This window comes from Pan paniscus, chromosome 13 (assembly GCF_029289425.2).
Source record: "Pan paniscus chromosome 13, NHGRI_mPanPan1-v2.0_pri, whole genome shotgun sequence".
Lineage (NCBI taxonomy): Eukaryota > Metazoa > Chordata > Mammalia > Primates > Hominidae > Pan > Pan paniscus.
Window position 1 is genome coordinate 87,233,388 of NC_073262.2, and position 19,810 is coordinate 87,253,197.

A 19,810-nucleotide genomic window follows, 5' to 3' on the forward strand; every position below is an offset into this window, starting at 1 on the left:
TTAATTGTTGGTAGTGGGAGAGAGTGGTTAGCTGAAAAAAAAGACAAGAGGAAATTTTCTAATGTGACAAGCAACTTTAATGTTGATTATAGTGGTGATTACACTACTTTATGCATTTGCCAAAAGTTGGAGAGCCATATGGGAAAAAAATGGGATGAATTTACTCTGTGAAAATTGTTCTCCGATGTAATGTGTAAAATATATTTTATTTATAAAATAAAATATAAAATTGGTTATTTTACAAAGTTGCTTTAGGATTATTTAATAGTAATCCCGATTATTAACTCAATTTTACATTAAATGAATATTTACTACCATGTCAAAATTCATGTTTCTTTGTTTTGCCGGTATATCAGTCAGGGCTCATTAAGAAAAAGAAAATTGTAAGGAGATATGGTGAGAGATTTATTACATGGGATTGGCTTAAACAATTATGAGGCTGGCTACACAAGTCCAAATCCACAGGTCCAGCCAAGCTGGAAATCTCAGGTGTGGGCTGAAGTTGCTGTCCACAGGCAGAATTTATACTTTATCAGGGACACCTCAGCTCTGCTTTTGAGGTCTTTGAACTGACTGAATCAGGCCTACTCAGATTATCTGAGATACTTTATTTTATTAAACCAAATTTGATAGTTATGCCCTTGATAATCACAGGCAAAATTCAAAGGTTCAGTTTGTTATTATGAAACAGTAACAATTCTTACGAGTTTTAAACAAGTGTGGTGAGCCTTAATCTTTTAGCTAAAAGGGTTTTTGCTAGAAAGTTTGCATCTTCTAAAACTCTTTTTCAGAGATTCTTTTCCAGTTGTAGAACTGTCAGGCCAGTAATCTATGAAAAGTTAAAACCTCTCCTAAATATACATAAAATAATAAAGAAAACTAATCACTCTTCAAGGGAAGTTTATCTTGTACACAAGTAGTTCTATGAATTTTTAATATCATTCCTATAAGCAGTCTAGTATGTTTAAGGAGACTCCTTTAGAACTTAAATTTGTTCTATTATATTATTTTAAAGTTTAACATGAAAGTTAAAATAGTAAAATGTAGGTTTATAAAAGCCAATATAATTCTTAATTTATTTAAAGGCTTGGATATAAGGATACTAATAAAGAGTTCTCTGTCCTAAGAGTCTGTCAATAATAGGGAACCAAAAATAACTGAAATAAAAATGAATCTTATATCTCCTTTAAACAAATATAGAAGATTCAAGGATTGGATCTATTTCAAAAACATCCACATAGCAGGAAAAGAGAGTTCTATTCTTGTTTCTATCATTAAGTTCGCTTGCTTTCCCCAGTAGATATGGTTACATAAAGTTTTCACTACATTTTTGTAGAAATAAAAGTTCTAAAAGACTCTACTCAAGATATTAAATAGTATAGAAAGATGTTTTATTATAAAGGCAAGTAAGGAGTTGATTCCAGATTATCTCATTTGGAACATGACTGGCTGTAGCATGTTATAATTCTGTTGCAATGTATTTTATTGGGGAAAGGAAATAAACTGAAAATCAAAAAGCCAAAAATATAAAATAGGTAAAATAAATTACTATTTACATACCTAAGATTCTGTAATGAATGGTTAAACAAAATATTTAATCAAAAAGATTTTTGAGAGGAATAACTGTCAAAAAGCAAAGGATAATGTAAATGTATATTTTTGCTTCTTAAAAATGTGGTTCTAATGAGAACACCTGGACACAGGGAGGGGAACATCACACCTTGGGGCCTGTCAGAGGTGGGGTAGAAGGGGAGGAACAGCATTAAGACAAACACCTGATGCATGCAGGGCTTAAAACCTAGATGACGGATTGATGGGTGCAGCAAATCACCATGGCACATGTATACCTATGTAACAAACCTGCACTTTCTGCACATGTATCCCAGAATTAAAATATAATAATAATAAAAAGTGGTTCTAAAATAATTTTATAACTTCCGCTCTCTTCCAGAGAAAAAATTAAAGTGTTATAATGCAGATTGTCATGGAGAAAGGGAAAGAGTAGTTCAATATATTTGAGACTTTATCTAAGAAATAGTCTCCTCTCAACACAACTTTTCCATTTTAATTGTATGTACTGATTCCTCACAAAACTTCTATCAAAATTCCCCTAAAAACAAAATTGAGTAAAGCGTGCACTGATATATTAATCTGGGTTCCCTAGAGGGACAGAACTAATAGGATATATGTATATCTGAATGGGAGTTTAAAAGAGAATTGACTCACACGATCACAAGTTGATTTCCTACAGTAGGCAGTCTGCAAGCTGAGGAGCAAGGAAACCAGTTAAACTTCCAAAACCTCAAAAAAGGAAAGCTGACAGTGCAGCCTTAGCTGAAGGCCTGTGAACCCTGGCAAATCACTGGTGTAAGTCCAAGAATCCAGGACTGAAGAACTTGGGATCCGATGTTCAAGGGCAGGAAGCATCCAGCAGGGGAGAAAGTTGAAGCCTGGAAGACTCAGCAAGTCTGTTCTTTCCACCTTCTTCTACCTGCTTTATTCTAGCCACTCTGGGTCTGCCTCTCCCAGATCAGTGACTCAAATGTTAATCTCCTCTGGCAATATCCTCACAAACACACCCAGGAACAATACTTTGCATCATTCAATTCAATCAAGTTGACACTCACTTCTGTTATATACCTTACCACCATACCAAGAGTGAGTGCTCCAGCATAATAACAATGGGTTATAGCTAAAAGAAATGCAAGATACAGACTATCTCTGAGCAAGAGTACTTAGGGAACCCTAAAATGAAGAGGGGAAATAAAACCAAGGAAACTGGAGAAATTTGTATTCACTAGCACTTATAGCTACAGCAAACATTAAACACTTTTCAACTCCGAGCCATATTAACATAAATACTAAAGGCCAATTTACCTCAGTTTCCATTACCCTACATTACTAATGACTGAACATTACAACATGACTTCATTTTAACAACAACGGAATTATAAGCCATGCCAAAAATCAAGAAAAAACACTCTGAGGAAACCAGGCAATCATCAGAAACAGACTCGGGTATGGCACACTGCTATAAAGAACTACCTGAGACTGGGTAATTTATGAAGAAAGAGGTTTAATTGACTCACAGTTCCACAGGCTTAATAGGAAGCATGACTGGAAGGCCTCAGGAAACTTACAATCATGGCAGAAGGCAAAGAGGAAGCAACCATCTTCTTCACAAGGCAGCAGGAAAGAAAGAAAGAAGGAGGAAGTGCCACATACATTTATACCATCACAACTCACTATCATAAGAACATCAAGGGAAAAATCCACCCCCATGATCACGGCACTTCCCACTAGGCCCCTCCTCCAATTCGACATGAGATTTTAGTAGGGACACAAATCCAAACCATATCACACAAATATTGGAATTATCAGAAAGGGAATTTAAAATAACTATGATAAATATGTGAAGGGTTCAAGTGGAAAATAGACAACATATGAAACAAGTGGTATAAGAAGAGATGGAAATCCTAGGAAAGAATGAAAAGAAAACACTATAAATGAAAAAGACTAAGAGAAATGAAGAATGCCTTTGATGTCATCGGTAGACTAGACATAGCTTATAAAATAATCAATGAACTTGAAGGAAAGTCAATGAAAACTTTCCTAAAATATATAAAGAAAAAATAATAAAACAATATATAACAAAACATCCAAGAACTGTAGCACAATATCAAGAACTATAGCACAATATTACATTTATAACATAACTGTAATTGGAATACTGGAAAGAGTAATGAGAAGACAGAGCATAATAAATATTTGAAGCAGTAATGGTTGAGATCATTCTAAAATTAATAACAGACGCTGTATTAGTCCGTTCTCATGCTGCTAATAAAGACATACCCAAGACTGGGTAATTTATAAAGGAAAGAGGCTTAATTGACTCACAGTTCAGCATGGCTGGGGAGGCCTCAGGAAACTTACAGCCATGGCGGAAGGGGAAGCAAACATGTCCTTCTTTACATGTGGCAGGAAGGAGAATGAGAGTGAAGAGTGGGAGAAGTTCCTTATAAAACCATCAGATCTCATCAGAACTCACTCACTAACACAACAATAGCATGAATGTAACTGCCCCCATGACTCAATTACCTCCCACTGGGTCCCTCCCATAACACGTGAGGATTATGGGAGCTACAATTGAAGATGAGTGGGTGGGGGACACAGCCAAACCATATTAGACACCAAACCAAAACCCAGGTCCATGAAGCTCAAAGAACGTGACCAAACAGAATAAATAAAATAAACCAAACCAACAAGCCAACTTAGACGTATATTCAAACTGCAGTAAAGCAATAACAAAAAAATCTGGCCGGGCGCGGTGGCTCACGCCTATAATCCCAGCACTTTTGGCTCAAACGCCTATAATCCCAGCACATTGGGAAGCTAAGGCGGGCGGATCACGAGGTCAGGAGATGGAGACCATCTTGGCCAACATGGTGCAACCCCGTTTCCACTAAAAATACAAAAAATTAGCTGGGCATGGCAGCGCATGCTTGTAATCCCAAGTACTCAGGAGGCTGAGGCAGGAGAATTGCTTGAACCCGGGAGGCGGAGCTTGCAGTGAGCCAAGACCTCGCCACTGTACTCCAGCCTGGTGACAGACCTAGACTCCGTCTCCAAAAAAAAAAAAAAAAAAAAAAAATCTTGAAATAAGGTGGGGAAGGTGTTTACTCACAGGGGTATAAGATAAGAATTATAGTGGACTTTTCATGAGAAATTGTACAAGCAAGAAGAAAATGAAGTGGAAGACCAGGTGCAGTGGCTTATGCCTGTAATCCCAACACTTTGGGAGGCTAAGGGTAGCAGATAGCTTGAGTTCAGGAGTTCAAGACCACCTTGGGCAACCTGGTAAAACCTTGTCTCTACCAAAAAAAAAAAAAAAAAAAAAAAAAAAAAAAAAAAAAATTAGCACACTTATAGTCCCAGATACTCAGGAGGCTTAGATGGGAGGATTGTTTGAGTCCATTCCATTAGAATGTCAAAATATATGAGGCAAAATGATTGAATTGAAAAGAGAAAAGAAATCCACTCTTACAGTTGTAGACTTCAAAACCCCTATTCCAGTAATTGATAGATCAAGCAAACAGAAAATCAGTAAAGATATAGTAGACTAGAACAGCACTATCCATCAACTTGAATTAATTGACATTTATAGAATAATACTAGGTATTTACCCAGTTGAGTTGAAATCTTATGTCCACACAAAGACCCGCATAAGAATTTTATAAACAGCTTTATTCATAATTACCAAAAATTGGAAACAATCAAGATGTCCTTGCATAGATAAATGGATAACTTTGATATGTCCATACAATGACATACTATTCAGTGATAACAAATAATGAACTATTAAGCAATGCAAAGACATAAATTAATCTTAAATACATATTGAAAGATGGAATCAGTCAGTCTAAAAAGACTATGTACTCTATCATTCCATTTATCTGACATTCAGGACAAGACAAAACTACAGAGACAGTAAGCAGATCAGTGTTTTTCAGGGGCTTGGGTAGGATGAGATTGGAATAGATGAAGTACAGTGGATTATTTAACATGATGAAACTGTGCTGTATGTTGCTATCATATTGGATACATAGCAACACAAAATGTTAACCTAATGTATGGAACTCACACCACAAAGTGTTAACCTAATGTATGAAATCTAAAAAAATCATTTAGAAGTTTTGAGATCTAAGGAAGGAATGCAGAATGTAACAAAGGAAAATATTTGTATTATAAATATATTAAAAATCCTTCCTAAATCATATGGGTAAATAGATGCTTACCTTAGTAGCTTTGGAAATAAATTGATTCTATAAGACTAAGGACAAAATTAACTATGAGCAACTATAAGTGAACACTATTGTAGGTAATAAAGTTACTTCCTATTTGGGTAAATGTTAACAAACCTGAAACAATGATTGTCTTAGTCTATTAGTGTAGACTAAGTGTTACTATAGACGAATATCTGAGACTGAGTAATTTATAAAGAAAAGAGTTTTATTTAGCTTGTAGCCTTGCAGATTGTACAGAAGGCAAAGGGGAGCCAGTATGTGCAGAAATCACATAGTGAGAAAGGAAGCAAAAAAGAGAGAAGAGGAACATGCCAGGCTCTTTTTAACAACCAGCTGTCAGGGGAACTAATAGAATGAGAAGTCACTCACCCACAAGAGAGGGCGTTTATGAGGAATGTGCCCCTGTGACACAGACACCTCCCATTAGGCCCCACCTCCAACGATAGGATCAAATCTTAACATGAGGTTTGGGTAACAAACATCCAAACCATAGCACAATGGAATTAACGAAGTAAGTAAGTAAGTAGGTTTCTTATTGTTGGAGTGAGAGATTACATATAAGCAAGGGAGTCCATATGGCAATGGATTAGAATTGGAGTCATCAGTATAAACTCAAGTTTAATTTAGGTAGTTAAATATAGATACTGATGATTTTATATAGAAATAATCATATACATGTGTATATATGTGAATTAGTATACAGATACATATTTCCTTGTTCTGTCAGCTGAGAGGACCTATAAGCCATGACATCCCAGTAACAATGAGAATGCCTAGTGTCCAGAACTTGCATTCTAATACATCTTCCAATTAAAGTATCCAGAGTTCTTGGAGTAATGGCTGATTCTGGGACTGCTGATCCTGGAATGTTTGAAGTGTCATAAAGAAAGGAAGTGTTCCAAAAAAATCTCCTCAAAACCCAGAATGATGGACGTATGTCAAAGGGACAGAGGAACCAACTAAAAGAACTCTTAGGGGCCATTACTCAAATAATATGCCTAATGCATGTAATGTAGTATTGGGTTGTAGCCAAAGTATAAAATGAATATTCTTACTTATATCAATATATGATTGAATAACTAAGTAAATAGGAAAGAATGGATAAATATCCCATGCCAAAGAATTCCAAATAATTTGTGTAGATAATCCTTACTCAAGAAAATAGAGCACAATGCCCATTGCTTGAATGCTGGCTGCTCATAGTGACATCCCTCTAAAGAGTACAGTATGGAAAGGGGCAAGAAAGGAGTATCTTAGAGTGGAGAAGCTTGAAAAACACTACCTCAACCAGGTGACCAAGATCAACATTAATAGTAATAATTCATGTTGATAGCATGTTCTCTGAATAAAATGTGATTAAAATGTCACCTGTCCTTGTGATCTTCCTCCCCAAAACCCATATTCCAAGTCTAATCATCACAAATGCGTCAAACAAATCTTGACTAAGAACATTCTACCAAAATCTGACCAGAATAAGAAACTGGTAGAGCCCAAAGGAGGATAAGCAAACATAAAAACTGCATATAATGTGGTATCCTGGGTAGAATCCTGGAATAATAAAAAAGTTAGGTAAAAAACTAATGAAATCTGAATAACTGTGAACTTTAGTAATAATGTATTAATATTTGCTAATTAATTGAGAACTACATAATCTAAAATGCTAACATAAAATAAGCTAGATATGCTGTATATGGGAACTCTGGAGTATCATCATGATTTTTCTGTAAATTAAAATCTGTTCTAAAATTTAAAAGTTTACTTAAAAGTATGACGTTTCCTGTCTGCCTATGAAATCATTTAGTTTTGTTCTCTTTAAATAACAGGTCAGCAGGTTTGAAGAGAATAGAAGTATTATAAACATACTCATTTTGAATTGACAGTAGACTCAAGAGAAAAGCATAGGAGAAAGAATAGTTACACTTATTATCAAATATATATTTTTCATGCTTCATCCAAATTGTTCGTATCTTACAATGCAGCTCTTAGTTAGGTCCTGAACAAACAGCCCTAAGTTATCATTGTAATAGAGCATAGTAATAGATATTCATAATGACAATTTTACATTTATTAGCATACCAGATTTTATTAAAATACCCTGTTTATTAAGTCAGTGAAGTATGTAATATATTTAAAATTAATGAGTTTTTAAAATTTTAAGGGTATTGAAAATTCACTTAACTAGAACACTTAAATCCCTAATGATGGCAGGCAAATTATTTCGTAACTGTATGGTAAATTATATGTCCTGAATTCCATAACAGCAATTAGACTATATATAAATGATGTTTCCATTAGCAAATCTCCTAGGGATAAATTTACATTATATAAAAAGTAAATTCTCATTTGACCTTTTGATGCAATATATAGTTTGATTTATAATATTAAACTGTCTTGTATTTCTGGCTTAATAAATGGCCTATTTTGCCCTTGCATAAATAAAATTGTTTTTCTCTTACCATTTTGCATGAATACTTTATCTTGGTATGGAAATATTACATAAAAAGCCGTTCTCCTTTAAGAAAACAATAACTTCTGAGGGGTTTATGTAGCATTGCAAAATAATTTGAGGACGCCACTTCACCTTTTTTGTAGAGTGATATTAGTTGTAGGATACTTTCAACTTGTATCCTTGTAGAGGATACTTGTAGATACTTTCTTTTTTTCATTCTGGAAATTTCACAATGGTCATTCACCATTGTTTAATCGTGGTTAATTTATTAATTTAGACTGTATCATAGGCAATGTAACTACAACTTTTTAACCCAAATCAAGAATTCAAAATCGATTTTATATACTTCTGTGCAGCCCTGTATTTCAGTTTTTAGTAACTGTTTGATTCAATTTCTTCTTTATTCTTCTTGATTGTGTATGTTTTAATGAGAAGTTGAAGGGGAATATTCAAGGACTTCTGCATGCTTATGAGCATTAATTTTGTGCCATCTTGAGTGTTGAGGTTCATCTACTACTTGTTACTTTAGAATAGAACGTTGTAGGAAATTGGCTGACTCTTCAAAGCACTTCTGTGGAGCCTGTGTTCTAGACCCTTACAGGACCTAGAAGCCATAATACTGACATGGATCTTCGTGCTAATGCATAATTTTTCTCCAAAGTTTCTGCATCTATTACAGATGCATGGCAAATGCAGTTTGGATTGCAGCTACCTGCTTTGTCCTAGCTTGAACCTTCCTCCTGTTCTTTATTCTGCCTACTCCTGCTTTTTTTTATTTGTGTGTGTATATATGTGTGTGTATGTTATCTGATACATGCAATATTATTTTAGTTTAAAATTTTAATTTATATTCTCTTAGTTGACAACCTATAATACTTCCAGGTGATTTTTAATCTTTTCAATGAATGGCTCTGCCAAGTTAGATAGGTACTATTATAACATTCTTCCTTATTAGCAACAGCACTCCTGTACTGTTTAATGGCAAACAATGTCACTAGTTTATCATTACAGGTGATTATTTTCATACTTATTTATATTGAAGAGTTGAATTTATTTTGATCAAAGTATCTTAATATTTGGTACTAGAGCTGATCATTCGGGTTCTTTTCTCAGTCCTTTAGCAATATTTTTCTTCTAACTTTAAAAAGGTTCCAAGATAAAACAACCCTTTTTAAAAAACCTGGTTATGATTTCAGTATATTGCTGCCTCAGTTCAGAAAAAGTTTGGCTATCAATTCAAAAATTGAGTGGTACAAGCCACCTCCTGCTTGTTAGCTAGCAGTCCAATATTTTGCAGGTTTCACAATTCTACCTATTTCTAAGAATCCATAGATATGTTTACATATTTTTATAAATAACAATTCTAGTTCAATTGCTGTTGCTTAATGTAGCATGAGTGTCTCCATTTCACCCTTTCAGACTAAACTACAACTACTGATAAATAGACAGTACTTCCCTTTTGTCTCAATTGCCTCTCTATTGCTTGTTTATCTCAATAGCCACTGATACCCCTGCTGTTGCCTGATAGAGCTGAAGGAGCTGGATGCTTGCACAAAATACCCTGCTAAGAGTTGAGGAAAGAAGCAGTTTCAAAGAATCTCCTATTCTCTCTAGCCTGTTTCCTTGCTGGCCACCACTTTTATCTCTCGCAGCTGCCTACCAGTATGGATGTATCTTCTTCTGGTTGGCCATCATTCCTCTCAGTGTCACAAACATGAAGAGTAAAGCACAGCAATATTGTGTAGGTCCATATTTATACAAATCCTCACATTTATATTCATAATCCTATTTACTTAAAGTACACCTATGACTCCCAAGTTATTAAATTGGGTCCTGGAACTAGTATCACTGTGTTTAATGTATATTAAATCTGACTTTCTGGTCGAAACTCTAAGATAGTGAGTTACACGGAGACTTAAGGTATTATTATTATTTCAATCTGACTATTCAAAAAGGTTATTAGTTAACTATATAGTTTCCCATATTTTAACTTTAATACAGGGCGAAAGAATAGTGACAGTTTTCCAGTACCCCTTTTACAAGATGCCATTTACAACTATGCAAATATATAGGTATAAATGCATATGAAAGATGTTAGCCAAGTCCATTATGTGGCATCATATTCAATCAGGGAAAAATGTTGTTTTGTAACACCACCAAATCTGTCTGTATCCAAATGTTATTTACCCCCCAAAACTTTTGTAATAAAATACAGAGGATAAGCAGTTCATAGAATTTCCATGATTTCAGTATAATCTAATCATGTTTATTGATGAAGCAAATATTAAAACGATAACTCTCTTCAATATCTTCAAGTATTACATAGGAATAAATTATTGACGGAAACTTGGAAGGTAAAATATCCATAGCTGGTTACCTGGTGTGTAAAACACAAAGTGTCCTATAGTGAATAAAATTCTCAATAATTAAAAAAAAAATTAAACTTGCCTCTCAACCATTTTCTTCAATTAAGTTTAATTGTATTAACAAAATGTCAGTAGTAGCACATATGTGCAACAATTAAAATGATATAATTTAATTAAATATGTTTCAATTAAGTGATAACTGAATTAGCCATATGAATGAGATAAATTAATTTTTTATATAAAATTATGTAATTATATACAAGACAATTTATATAAATATGTTTATTTCTACATGTAGTTTATGTACCTATATTACAAATAAAAATATCCTTGTTAGACCCTGAGGGATGATTATGCTATTGAAAATGTATATCTTAACATTATTTATTTCAGATTTGGCAGGATATTTTCATAAATTCATGTAAAAAAGTTGATTGTTACACAGTAGTTTTGAAAGCGATGAATTATCTTTTCTTCAGCTTGGATTTTAGGAAGACAATTTTATAACTGCTTTTATTTGATATTTATTTATGCTGAAAAATCTCACGTAATAGATGGAACAGACAGAAATTGAGAGTTTCCACTGAGACCAAGTAAAAAGAAAATGAAATCTTTAAGATATGAAACTGATTTTTTGAGGGCTACACTATTTGTATGTTGAACTAGAAGCCCAAATAATTGTATCTTAACACTTCCTCAAAGAAGATATGTAGTTGGTAAATAAACATAAGAAAAGATGCTCAAGACAATATGTTATTAGGGAACTTCAAATTAACATGATGAGATACCATTATACACCAATTAGAATGTCTAATATCTGAAAAACTGACAGTAACAAATGATGGCAAGGATGTGGAGCAGAAGGAATTCATTCATTGATGGTAGAAACGTAAAATGGTACAGCCATATTGGAAGACAGTTTGGCAGTTTCTTACAATATAAGCATAGTCTTACTCTATAATCCAGTAACTGATTTCTTAGGTACTTATCCAAACGAGTTGAAAAGTATGTCCACACAAAAACATGCTCATAAATGTTTATAGTGGTTTTATTGATAATTCTCTAAATTTGGAAGCAACGAGTATGTCTTTCAATAGATGAATAAATACAATGCAATACATTGGTATAACAGAATATTACTTAATAAAAAGAAATATGCCATCAAGCATGAAAAGCTGAAATACATATTGTTAAGTGAACGATCTTTTGAGACAACAAAAAGATAGTGGTGCCCAGGGTCTGGGGTAAGGAGAGAGGAATGACTAGATGGAGCACAGAGAATATTGAGCACTGTGAAATTACCCTGCATGATACTATAATGGTGGATACATGACATTATGCATGTATCAAAACCCATAGAACTCTATAACGCACAGTGAATCCTAATATAAACCATATGCTATAATTAATAATGATGTATAAATACTGGTCCAGTAATTGTAACAAATGTACTATACTAATGCAAGATAATAATAATAGGGAAAATTGCACGACAGAAAGGTAAGAGGGTTATGAGAACTCCATACCTTTTGCTCATTATTTTTGTAAACCTAAATCTACTCTAAAAATAAATCAATTAAAAATAAATTAATTAAAATAGTCACTCATTTAGTTGCAGATTCTTACATAGTGAGTGTTTGACACACTATTGTCCTACCATTAAGATGGAGGTTGCTACTCCCAACTTAAATTAGACACTGTTTTAGATTTGCATATAAGATTTAAAATACCTCAAAATAAAAGTAAGACATATAAAACAACTTTTAATCATTTGAAATCATAATCGCTTTCTTTCGTCATGTAAGGTTTGTTTCCTCACAACTAGTCAGAGAAAATGAATGCTGCAAAATGTGGCTTAATGATATTTGTAACTATACCTCTTTCCACTAAAAATGGACACGATAAAAATACTGCAAAATAAAATGAAAATCTAAAATATCTCATTTTCTTTCATGCTTTCACTCTATTTTATTTATTTGTTACTGGAAGTCATCGCAAAAAATTTATCTGTTTTGTTTGTACTTGTTCAGTTGACCACTCAAATGCTTCCTACATATATTCTAAATTTGGCCTCAATATTTATTTACAGTCTACTTGTCACATTGTTACTGTTAGCCATATTCTTATATTTTAGTAAAATAAATCTTTTGTGTAATTGTACCTCTGTGTCAGATACTTTACTATGGAATTTTAAACAGCATTTATGTTATAGTATTTTGATTTGATGCTATACTATTTAGCAATACCCTTCTCATTATAATTATCTACTTAAGAAGCTGTATTTTGTGGGCTAATTTCGAATAATTTAAAATAACATTTTTTAAAAAGTATTTGAATTTTGTAATGATAAGCATTATTTGACCAAAAGGTCAGACCATAAGCTTGAATGATGAAAGCATAGCTACACCATATGTGCTTGATAGTGTAGTGGCATCAAGGAAAATCTATTTTTCAGCTCTTGAAGAGAAGGCTGTGGTCATCACTCCACTTACAGAGATCTTAGACACCTTAGCTCTGTTCAGAGAAAGAACTTGCAGCAATCAAAACGCTGGCTGTGCATACCGAAGTTTCTCAAAATGTAGTCCACACACTAGAGAGTAGCAGCCTCAGCATCCCCTGGGAACTTGTTAGAAATGCAAATTATGAATTCTTACCTGGGACATACTGAATGAGAAACTCGGGTTGGAGTACAAAAATTTCTGTGATTTTTTTTTTATTTTTAACTTTTATTTTACATTCAGGAGTACATGTGCATATTTGTTATACATTTAAACTCATGTCATGGGTTTTTTGTACAGATTATCTAATCACCAAGGTATTAAGTCTAGTAACCAATAGTTATTTTTTCTGTTCCTCTAGCTTTTCCCAACCTCTGCCCTGCAGTAAACCACAGTGTTTGCTGTTTCCTTGTTCGTGTTCATGAGTACTCATCATTTAGCTCTCACTTATAAGTGAGAACATGCAGTATTTGGTTTTCTGTTCCTTCATTAGTTTCCTAAGGATAATGATTTCCAGTTTCATCCACGTTCCCACAAAAGACATGATATTATTCTTTTTATGGCTGAATAATATTCCATGGTGTATATGTACCACAGTTTCTTTATCTAATCTGTCGTTGATGGGCATTTAGGTTGATTCAATGTCTTTGCTATTGCAAATAGTTTAGCAATGAACATTCACATGCATGTGCCTTTATGGTTGAATAACCTATATTCTTCTGGGTATATACGCAGTAATGGGATTTCTGGGTCAAATTGTAGTTCTGTTTTTTAGCTCTTTGAGAAATTGCCATACTGTGTTCCACAATGGTTGAACTAATTTACTCCCCCATCAACAGTGTATATGTTCCCTTTTCTCCACAAGCTTCCCAGCATCTGTTACTTTTTGACTTTTTAATGATAGCCATCATGACTGCTGTGGGATGGTATCTCACTGTGGTTTTGATTTGCATTTCTCTAATGATCAGTAATGTTGAGCATTTTTTATATGTTTGCTGGCTGTATGCATGTCTCCTTTTGAAAAGTGTCTGTTCGTTTCCTTTGCCCACTTTTATTGGGGTTGTTGGTTTTTCTCTTGTAAATGTATTTAAGTTCATTATGAATGCTGGATATTAAACCTTTGTCAGATGCATAGTTTGCAAATATTTCCTCCCATTCTGTAGGTTGTCTCAAAAGTTTGTGTTTTGAAAATCATCCAGTTGATTTGATGCAGACTGAAGTTTGAAAACCTGTACTTTACTGCTTTGAGTACAGCTTATAGTCTCAGCAATGAGGCTATGATTTAAAGATTAAAACAAATTAATGCAAAGATTACTGAGCCTTAGTTAATGCTAAACATTGATCATTAAAATCAAGGCAAAAGTTTCATACAGAACAGAATACTTCAGCTGTACGTACTGGATTTTTGTGTCTTTTGTTTTTGTTGTTGTTGTTGACTTGCAATTAAGGTTGAGCTATGAGAATGAGAACTCTTCATAATGGGGCTTGCAATCAAAGATAAGCAGAGTTAATACATATCTCTGTCACAAAATAAATCCCAGTCAAAATGGTATCTCTAAAATCAAATAAGGAATATTAGAATATGGGATGGGTCCAGTGGCTTACTCCTGTAATCCAAGCACTTTGGGTAGCCAAGGCCACAGAATCTTTTGAGCCTAGGAGTTCAAGGCCAGCCTGAAAACCACAGCAAGACCTGTCTCTACAAATAATAATAATAAAAATAATAAAAAAATAGCTGGACATGGTGGCATGTACATCGGTTCTCAGCTACTCAGGAGGCTGAGGTGGGAGGGTCACTTAAGCCCAGGTAGTCACGACTGTCGTGTTCACACCATTGCACTCCAGTCTGAGCAGCAGAGTGAGCCCTTGTCTCAATATACATATATATATATATATATATATATATATATATATATATACACGCACACACACACACACATATATTTATATATACATATGTATTTTTGGAATATAAGTTTTCAAGACTTAAGGCCCATTGCTGCGTGTTAGTTACTATAATCAAAGAGGGAAGACGAATGAGTGCATTGTTTTCTATTAGTCAGTCATGATACCCACACATTAGGATGAATAGTCACAAGGATGCTGCTGCTTTTCTTTCCTTTCTTTTCCAATGAACACAAAGAATCTTCCTTGAGAAACATGTTTTTAAAGTGTATTTTAATATCACCACCTTGAAGTAAGTTAGTTTGTTGGGAAGGAGGTAAATTAATTTTTGTCTATGGTACTAGAAGTTTAAACTCAGAGTTGTAATGTATTAAATGCAGATTAATTATAGGAATGCTAAGTTTATGTGGAATAATTAAGTTATGAGGGTAAAATATAGTTGAATATCAATGTGTAACAGTTTACATTGGGGTTTTCTGGCCTCATTTCCCTGACATTCAACAACATTTGAAGGTCAAATTTTATGGATTTATAAGAGTTGTAAGAGTTATGTTGAAAGTAATTACTCATATGAGCCAGGCGCGGTGGCTCACGCCTGTAATCCCAGCACTTAGGGAGGCCCAGGCTGGCGGATCACGAGGTCAGGAGATCGAGACCATCCTGACTAACACAGTGAAACCCAGTCTCTACTAAAAATACAAAAAATTAGCCGGGCGTGGTGGCGGGCACCTGTGGACCCAGCTACTGGGGAGGCTGAGGCAGGAGAATGGCGTGAACCCAGGAGGCGGAGCTTGCAGTGAACTGAGATCGTGCCACTGCACCATTGCACTCCAGCCTGGGCGATAGAGTGAGACTCCGTCTCAAAAAAAAAAAAAAAGAAAAAAAAGAAAGTAATTACTCATATATTTCCTCCTCATCTCCAAATTTCTTTTTAAATTTCTTTTAGTCAAATACTACATTCTGATTTTTGTGTTTCTGGTGTATGTAACATCATTGAAACGTTGTCAGCAGCATGTATAATATATGGGCAAAAGAATGAAAAAAAAAATCAGTCCCTCACAAATATATATCCCTAAAATAAAGTGTCCCATCAATTTAGAAACTTTATTAGTGTTGCCTACCAATATTAATTCTCTTTTATTTCTTTAAAATGCATCTGTTGAATTTCAGGTGGATACACAGCCAAACACTACACACCCAAGCCTCCTGTTGCAGCTTTGGGTGGCTATATGTCAAGGTTATAGCTAATTAAAATATGAGCGGAGAACTGTCCCATGTAACTTCACAGCTTTTCTTTACAAGAGACTTTCTCTTGAAGAGCAATGCCCTCTACTTTCTCTTATCACGGTTGTATTAGCCACAACATGTACACGATGATGGAGGCAAGAGCAACCATCCTAGATTACAAGATGGAAGCCATACATTGAGCATGGCAGAACGCCAAGATCCTGGGTCACTGACACCATCTGGACTCCCTATCATGTACCCTGACTGGCATGGACAAGTAAAATAAGCTATTTCCTTAAGCTTTTGTTGTCTGGAAGTATTTTTAGAGAATCTGATATTGATTTTCACTGATGTACTAGGGGAGCCTAATTTCCTTCATGTTATATTGTTTATGAATACAGAGGCAGGATATTTGTTGAACTGGAATTAAAATAAAAAGGTAAATCATGGGGGAAAGTATTGCTATAATGTGTTTGCGTTTTCAAACATTTACTCCAATTTCTTGTAACTCAGCCAGTCAACAATAATTACTGAGCACATTCTAAAGACTGAGTACACTTCAAGGCCCCGGGGAATGCAACGATGGGCAAACCAGCCAAGGCCGCTACCTTTAAAATGCCTTCATTTGTGTTGGGGTGCTAAAATAAATAAACGGATAAAATTAAAAATGATTGGATTTATTAAATTCATTGAATGCATTCTAAATAAGTCAATTTAAATAGGCATAAATATTTCTGAATTTCTTTGAAAAGACCAGTATTATTATAGTCTCCACTGAAAATTATTAAGAAATATTCTCATTTGAGATTTTATGACACCCTCCTCCACTCAATCTCCTCATCCTCCTCTCAAAATTATCCAAGTTAATGTTGACAGTGTTAACCACTGTTAAGTGTTTGTTGCATATCTAGTCTTTCTTTCTTCTATGATTTTCAATATCCATCTGCTTATGTGTTGAAGAATACATATCCTTATTTATGCCAAAATGAGATGATACTGTAGTAATTGGTCTTGATATCCTTAGATGAAAATCCTTGTTATTTATTTATTATTTTTTGAAATGGGGGTCTTGCTCTGTTGCCCAGGATGGTCTTAAACTCCTGTGCTTCAGTAATCCGCCTATCTCAGCTTCTCAAAGGCCTGGGATTATAGGTGTGAGCCATAGGAACCCAGCCAAAATCCTTCTTAATACAGACATATGTATGTTTTAACAATTTATCTCTGGTATACCATTGTATAAATGTACAGTAATTTCTACTATTTTTCACAGTATATAATGGTATTTGTCAAATTTTAGATATTACAAACTGTCTGCAGGGAGCATGTCTATGCTCATATTTTTATCTTTTCATGATATTATTTCTGTGTCATAGTTTGTGAGAAGTAAAATTGCTGAGTCATGGGATATGTGCTTTTTAAAATGTTTCATAAATAAAATCAAGTTACTTTTCAAACATTATTATCAATTTATGCCACCACTAATCTTAAAAATCCAGCACATAATATTTTTGTTTGGACAATGTAATAGAAAAAATAAGGGATCAACAACAACTCATGTTTATTGGCTATTCATATTACTTTTTAAATTTTTTCTTTATAGATTTTTACTTGTTTTCCCCAAACATTTTGCTTTATGCATTTTTCTGTTATGTTGTTTGTTGCGGAAATACTTTTGACTGTTATGTTTTCATCACTGATTGTACTCTTCAGTGTTTTTAAATATTACTTGATATTGGTAGAAATGTAAATATTACAGTTTTCTTTGTGTTTGTATTTAATTCTGCTATCTTTCCCATTTGTTTACTTCTAACTATTCTGTCAGCATAGATTTAGTAATATCTTTTGTTAGATTTCCTAAACTGAATATCTCCTTTTATGGAATAATTAAATTATTTCCATTCATTTTGATAACACATATGCTTGTCATATACCTATTTTTTTCAATTTTTACTAGTTTTTATATTTTTACTATTTCTTATATTCTCATCAATTTTTGCTAGATCAAATCAATTTAACTTATTATTTTCCTAGATTTTTATAATTAATATTTTTTCTTTATGTAAAGAAAAATTATCACATACAATATGAACATATGCTGAAAATATTTGAGAAAAACAATTAACCTTAATTTTACTCTTGAGAGGTTTAACTATAAATATTTTGTTACAATGCTTTTTTGTATAATTTTATTTTTATTGATTTATTTAAGATTCAGAGGTATGTGGGCAGGTTTGTTACATGGGTATATTACATAATGTTGATGTTTAGGGTAGAAATGATACCATTACTCAGGTACTGAGCAAAGAATCCCAAAGGTACTTTTTCAACAATTCCTTTTTCCCTCCCTTACCCCTTTAGTAGTCCTCAATGTCTATTGTTGCCATCTTTATTTTCATGAGTACTAAATGTTTAGCATCTACTATAAAGTGAGAACATACAGTATTTGGTTTTCTGTTCCTGCGCATTAATTCGCTTAGGATAATGGCCTCCAGTTGCATCCATGTGGCTACAAAGGACATGATTTTGTTCTTTTTTATGGTTGTGTACGCCATGATGTATATGTATAACATTTCCTTATCCAATCCACTGTAGATGGGTACCTAGGTTGATTTCATGTCTTTGATATTATAAAAATAGTGCTGTGATGAACATATGAGTGCATGGGTATTTTTGGTAGAATGATTTGTTTTCTTTTGGATATATACACAGTAATGGTATTGCTGGCTTGAATGCTAGTTCTGTTTAAAGTTCTCAGAGAAATCTCCAAACTGTTTTTCATAGTGGCTGAACTAATTTGCGTTTCCACCAACAGTGTATGAGTATTCTATTTTCTCAGCAGCCTTGCCAGAATTTGTTGTTACAATATTTTAATGTCAATTTTTTTCTTTGTGTATATTATTTGTGTACGTACCTATGCATGTGAGGGGGTGTTTTTGTGTATATACAAATTCAATCTTATATCCTGTCACTTTTGTAACATTTTCTTCATGATGATTTTCTCATGCCACTAAAATAGCATAAATGTTATATGTTGTTGTATATTTTTATTTAATGTTTATGATTTTATATCAGATATAATTTTTAATATATTACTTCCAATAATATATCTTGTGTATTGTTTGAATTGTTTAAATTTTTTCATTGTTTAAATATTATCACTCATGCTGTTCATCTATCATACGTAATAGATAAACAAATATCTTTTTTCTTCCTCAATATTTATAACTAGAATTCAGAATCCTCATGAAAGAGTTAAAGATTATATATTATAGATGAAATCAGTTACATTAATCCAATTCATACTAAATTTATATGAGGAATTTTATTATAAAGATTCAAAGGTGTCATATATAAATAAAATATTAAACCAAGTAGATCTTAAGAATATATCTTTAGGGACCTTCTCCATTCTTGACCTCTCTAGAATAATACATTATAGAAATAATGCCCATCAGTTCTTCCTGAGCTTCTTAGAGTTCAGGTACAAAAAACATTATTGGTCAGCCCTAAAACTTAGCATGAGCCTCTTGGGCTTGTTTGGTTTAGGAGTATTCCATGGAT